This window comes from Engraulis encrasicolus, chromosome 14 (genome assembly GCF_034702125.1).
Source record: "Engraulis encrasicolus isolate BLACKSEA-1 chromosome 14, IST_EnEncr_1.0, whole genome shotgun sequence".
In the NCBI taxonomy this organism is placed as follows: domain Eukaryota; kingdom Metazoa; phylum Chordata; class Actinopteri; order Clupeiformes; family Engraulidae; genus Engraulis; species Engraulis encrasicolus.
In genome coordinates this window covers 52303690-52310381 of record NC_085870.1, presented here as the reverse complement: position 1 = coordinate 52310381, position 6692 = coordinate 52303690, and the positions used below count along the sequence as shown (strand labels likewise).

The following is a 6692-nucleotide window of genomic DNA, read 5'->3' as shown; positions in this document are numbered from 1 at the left end:
CAAAATGCTTGAGCGTTTTATAAACTCTATGTTGATAGGTTTGCCCTCCCCTCAGAAAAAATGGAAATACAGTTGTTAAAAGTGCTATTTTAACGCATCATGAGAATGGAAATACAGTGCTTCAGGCAATTGGCTGTTGGGCCCCTGGGCCTGGGCCCGGTAGGCCCGTGCAGTAATCCACCTGTGGGCACTGGGATGAAGATGATGCAAGACGATGTGGGGATACCTTAAATCTCTGAGGCCCCGGCAGAGCAGACCCACCGCTTTGTGTCTCCGCCTCAGCATCCCTCAGCCTTGGCCATGTGAGGAGGAGGAGGAGAGAGAGAGAGAGGAGAGGAGAGGAGAGGAGAGGAGAGGAGAGGAGAGGGGAGAACGACACACCACACCACGCCACAGCATCTCTGGGGCAACACCTGCCTTTTTCATTTTTACAAGTAGACTTACAAGTGTACTTTGACTTGGAGCCTTGGATAGAAACACAGCATTCTTGTTTGTTGACCTACCAGTCAAGGCACTGCCTATATGTACTCATTTATTTATTTATTGTTTTTTAAAATACAAAACGGCCTACGGTTTTCCTGGTGAACTTGGAACTACTGGAATGCTGGAAATTGTCCAGACACAATTGGACTTGGTCTGCCGTTCTTCAGTCATGGCTCTCTACAGTGGGAGGACAACTCCACACAGGCTGAAGAAGCTTTAGCTCGCTAGGTGAGTGGGCCTCTTCACTACATACTGTATACATGGGTTCTAAATTTTGTTTATAACCTGACTGCACGAACCTAGCTGCGCACAACTCAACCTCTGATTGTTGGATATCGCTGTCGATCAAAAAAATAGTTCACGTGGTTGGCTGCCAGTGTCTTGCCCCTCCTCAAAACATTGTGTTGATAAACACTGAGAACCCATGTATAAAGTGGTGATAACTATTTATCCAACAACTGTTGAAAGCTGTTGTTTATCATTATTTGTATCTGACTGGCTACTTCATTCCATGTGATTTATGCCCTGGCTTTATTTACACATTTAAATAATATGCTCTTAGCCGAAACACTGTATGAAACAATAGGTCTAGTTTGTCTAAAGGCTGGTGAATGTAATTTTTTTTTAGCTAACTGCATGTTACATTTGGGCAGAATGTTGAAATATTGAGGCACAACCACAAGGTAATCAAAATTGGACTACATGTTTGCTGCTGACAATATGCCACATTGTTCTTAGTTAAGCCAGAGGGTGTCACTATATGCTTGCTCACTGCTTTTCAATGCACTGTTGAAGTCTGATTTCAGAATATTGGGAGTATTTTCTAAGCACAATCTTCCTGTTCTTGTTGGTCTTGCTGGTCTATGATGGTGAGTTCGAATTTATGAGGCAGCATAATGCAGACTGGCTTATGTTTGGGCTGCATCTACCTATATGAACAGAACTGAACTACAACAACTGAACAACACCCAAACCCATTTGACAGAGTTGTTGAAGTACGCCTATAGTTACGTAAACATAACATGATTAGACTATTCCAACTTAATTGTATTCTTATAGGGTGCCGACAGTGTTCTGCCCTGATGCATGCAGTCTTGTCAACACCCCCGACTAAAGAGCTTGTGCTGTGAATCTTCAGTCTTGAAGACTTCACATGCAGGCAAGGGGTCATAGGTCAAACTGTCTAGTATAGATTTATAGTATTCATGTGAATGGGGGTGGGAGTGCTCAGTACACCAGAGAACCACTGCCATGGCTGTAACTATTCTAGATTGGTCTCGATGACAGCGTGCTGCAGGTCAAATCTAAATTATACTTAGGCCAGATCCTCATATATGCATGCACCCCTCCCCCTCTCCCCTTCCATACTGTTTGAGCACCTACAACTAGGAATATATGACAGCAATCCCTGTTTGCGGAGTACGAGGGTATCTAATTACAGTCACTGGCGTCAGTCGGGCGCAGTGCAGCGCAGTCCAGTCGTGACCTGGCCCAGATTGGCATGAATAGTGCGTAAAATTATGATTCATGGAGTGGCCTTTGGGACACACAACAGCAGGCACAGTTCAATTGAGGCTGTTTGACCGTGCGTAAAAGCCATATTGACCGGAGGGGGGGAAACCCGACTAGCCATTTTGACCAATATTTTTGCCAAGGGCGCAGAGATAGTCTGAGCATTTTCTATTAATGTTTAAATGCCATCCTCCCGTTAGGAATTGACTCACTGTCACTACAGCGTGTGGTCAAAGATTGTCACTGCGAGGAACTATTCACTGCTTGGATATGTCACCCTATTAAATGACAGCGAAATTACGGGTAGGTTTGCCAGTTCTGTAGTGACCTCCCACTGAAACACTATCCAGGGACGGATCACAACTATTCTCGCTCTGACTGATGTGTATTTTGCAAATATGATGATGTCACCAACTCGACACTTTCTTCAACCGATAGTCATGGCGGAGCAGCAATTCCTAAACTTTCACTGGTGAGTACCTGTAGTTGCACGCGCCTCAAATGAAATTGCGCTTTTCGTACTTTAATACAACTGGGGAAATGTGATGATGTGTCGTTTGTTTTGGATTGAAATCTCTTTAGGGCGGTGAGAGCGTGTCACTTTGTGTGAAGTTATTGTTAGCTTAGCTATCTCAGATTCAAATTGATTCAGTGCCATTATTGACGGCTAGAATTCATGCGCTTTTGAAAGTTGATGTGGGCTTTCTGAAACTAGCTGTGACTATTTCGTTTCCGACAGGTATGCAAAAGACATTGCACGGATAGTTTTCCTTCGGAATAAGCAAGAAAGACGAAAATGTATTGTAGCGTTACTGTGACTTTTGGCGTTTCCATTACGTAGCATAGTTAATGTTAGCGTTCTAAGCTGCATTCACTGTAACCTTTGCAAACTCGTGTCTTTTCAGCCATTGATGTGCGCAGCTATTCTGGACTTTACGGTCCCATTCACTTCAATTCATTTTTTTGGCGTTTTACATATTTCGGACCGTGCGGACGCCGCTGTACTCGTGCGAGGAAAACAACAATTGTCTCGGGTGCTAAACATGGTCATGGAACGGCTTCCTTAACCAGAATGGTGTGTGTTGTGTTATTTCGAAGATAATTAAAGAAAATCTTATTACAATGGGATTTCTCATAGGCATGGTTTTGCATGTCTCTTATCTCTTTTCATGTTGACTGAGCGATCACCGTTACAAGTTTACAAGGTGCCCAGCGCACATATGTATGCATACAAAAAGGAAGAATACATTTCACAGTGTAATTCTGCAAATAATTCACTTCAAAGTTAAGTGTTATTACATAGGCACCATGGTCATTCAATATATGTTGTGTAAGAACAAGTGAAAAAACAAATCGGTCAGTTTGTCAAAGAGGAGACGGTAGATATGCACCATAATACACAGTATTCATCGAAATATGCTCATGAGTTGTATGCTGAAGAAATACTGTACGCACAAAATATCTATTTACTGAATTAGACTAATCATGGCCTATCAGAAGTGAGGTAACATACACGAGTTGTAAAAATTGTCCTTTGATGGGCCTTGAAACCCACAACCTGTGGAATGGTAGGCATGACTCCATCCACTAAGCTACCACAGTTTCAGTAGAATTTATTTGACCAGAAAACTTCTCGTTGTGCACATTATCACAGCACTAAAAAATCATATAGGCCTACAATCATTTCTTCATCATACTTCAGACAATGAGGTAATGGTGCAGGGAAAATATATTTTATATGATTTATTGTGTTAAAATGCACAACGACGACATATCTTTCTGGTCTTAACATTTCTTATGAAACTGTGGTAGCTTAGTGGATGAAGTCATGCTGTCCATACCATAAGTTGTGGGTTCAAGGGCCACTCAGCATTCAACTTTTACTCATGTGTATGTAACCTCACTCCTGATATAGGCCTACATTATAAGGCTTATTGGGAAAATAAATATTTGTGCCTTCAGTATGTCTTCAGCATATCTTTCAGGAGCACATAGCGACACATACTGTGTATTATGCTACATATCATCCACAGTGTCTGCTTTGAGAAATTAATCATTCTCAATTTGCAGTACTTATTACACGTGTGGTATGATCTGTAAACTTCAGAGTTACTTATTTTCATAACAGAAAGTTCTGAATCATTCTGCACATTGTAAGATGAAATGGTGATGACGCAGTGAACATGCTAAGAGATATGAAAACCTGTCCAATCATGCAAATGACATCCCACTATATAAGATTTTATTCAATTTTCTTCAAAAACAACACAACACATTGCAGAAATTCTTGTAGCCATCATATGTAGGCCTATAGGATGTAATGGAAGCATTTACACATTGTCAGCAGCGCAAGCACCCTTTTCTCACAGACCCTTGATGTGCCCTACAGACAGACTTGAAGTACTTTGTACATGGGCCCATCTAAAACATGCAGTACAATGTTAAAGGGACAGTTTGGTCCAATTTCAACATGCAGTTGTAATGCTCACACTACCTGGACTTGTCAGTGCCTGAGATTTTTTTTTCTTTCTTCAGCCGATCCTGGTCATTGTAATGGGGGCAGCTCTTTGTTTACATTTCAAAAAAAACATTTTTATTTATTCCCAAAAACATCCAAAAGGTTATAAAACATCAGCAGACAACTAGCAAGCAGCAGTACCTTTTGGGAAAATATTTGGAGTTGGCCTATGTTTAATTTTTTTTAAATGTAAACAAACGCTGCCCCCATTAGAATTGCTCATATCTCGGAAAGGGCTGAGCCGAAAAATGTGGCATCACCAGGTACTGACAAGTCAAGGGTAGCGTGAGCAATACAACTGCATGTTGAAATTGACCAAACTGTCCCTTTAAGATTTTGTTTGTTAATTCTTAACCTACAAACATGGAAAATGACAGAGGAGATGAAAGACATTGGAAACTTCTTGAATGTAGCAATCCATTACAATAGAAAACAACATGAATTGTTTGCCAATTAATGACTATATGTAGTCGCCTAAGCCAGTGGTTCCCAACCTTTTTCTTCAGGGACCCATGTTTTTACTATTGTAAGGTTGGTGACCCAGCGCCCGCATGAGAGGAAGTCACTCGATACGCTCTGTCTCCTACGAAAACTCATTTTAGTCATCATTTATTCCTCAATTCGTCTTTGTTCAAAAAACAGAATAAATGTTTAATGTAGCACTTAAATTTTGTTGCTTCTATGCATTTGTCATTTATTCAACATGGGCTACATATGGTATTAAAATGAAACCCCTTAAACTCAAGAGGGCTTCGCGACCCCCTGTGGATCTTTGGCGACCCATAGGTTGTGAATCACTGCCTAGCCTATAATGCAACCTTTGTTATATAGCCTAATAGTGAGTTAAAATTGAATCCGAATGTCTCAGCGTGCCCTACAATATCGCCCCCCGTGGCCAACATTAGCTAATGAATGATAATGTTGCTTGAGTGATATGTGGCATGTGCATTATTGAGGAAAGAGACGTAGGCTATGTGCCGTCAGTATTTTTCCTTCATATCATTCAGAAGCATGGTGTGATGCATACTTTTGTACTATGTTGCGCATATCTACCATCTCCTCTTTGACAAACTGACCGATTTGTTTTTTCACTTGTTCTTACACACATATTGATGACCATGGTGCCTATGTAATAACACTTAACTTTGAAGTGAATTATTTGCAGAATTACACTGTGAAATGTATTCTTCCTTTTTGTATGCATACATATGTGCGCTGTGCACCTTGTAAACTTGTAAAGGTGATAGCTCAGTCAACATGAAAAGAGATAAGAGACATGCAAAACCATGCCTATGAGAAATCCCATTGTAATAAGATTTTCTTTAATTATCTTCGAAATGACACAACACACACCATTCTGGTTAAGCAAGCCGTTCCATGACCATGTTTAGCACCCGAGACAATTGTTGTTTTCCTCGCACGAGTACAGCGGCGTCCGCACGGTCCGAAATATGTAAAACGCCAAAAAAATGAATTGAAGTGAATGGGACCGTAAAGTCCAGAATAGCTGCGCACATCAATGGCTGAAAAGACACGAGTCCTTTGCAAGCGTTCCATTGTTATTATGTATCAACAAATCTACAGGCAACGTGAACTGGTGCATGCGGTTGGTTGAGAGCAGGAACTTATTCTGAAATCTTTCAGTTGTTCAATTGATGAGAATTCAATAAACATATTCGTATACACAGGCTACATGCCTTGTCTTAAATTTTGCTGTCAAGATTTTCTCTTTAATTTGGCCTCTGGCATGGGGGGTAGAGATGGTCTCTCCACTTGTATTAGGAAATAATACTGAAAACTGTTGTCAAGAACACTAGTTTAACCCAAACATTTTAACGAAATTCTACCTCCAACCTAGCCCATGTGAGCATTTCTGTACATTGGTGTCCTTTCTTGTCATGGCTGAGAGATCTATGCAGGCCTACCACTTGACATTGGTGTTGGCATACTTTTAAAGTACCCATATTTTACTGTGTCATTACCTCCCTCATCCCACCTCCCTATTTATTGGATTGTTTCTGGTGTCAGGTGGCTAGCTTGTGCATGGTGCCACTGCGCATATGGATGGTTAGGCTACAGATAATCATGTCATGTAGACCTGTTTCAATCAGGAGGATGGGAATGGTTTTGTGCTACCCTGCATCTCTTGTGCATTTAATGTACCACAGTATTTCAGCCA

General features: G+C 41.1%; 1 protein-coding gene across 4 annotated transcripts in view; it reads left to right on the top strand.

Annotated features, from left to right (window-relative positions):
- The first annotated feature begins 2004 nt into the window (after positions 1 to 2004).
- raf1b (Raf-1 proto-oncogene, serine/threonine kinase b) overlaps positions 2005 to 6692 on the top strand; it is a 46286-nt gene continuing 41598 nt past the window's right edge. For 2 of the 4 annotated variants that reach the window (XM_063216086.1, XM_063216083.1), the window contains exon 1: positions 2006 to 2467. The gene's annotated coding sequence lies outside the window, so the exon portion shown is untranslated. Of the gene's footprint in view, positions 2468 to 6692 lie in introns of all 4 variants that reach the window. The other 2 variants (XM_063216084.1, XM_063216085.1) reach the window with 2 other exon arrangements.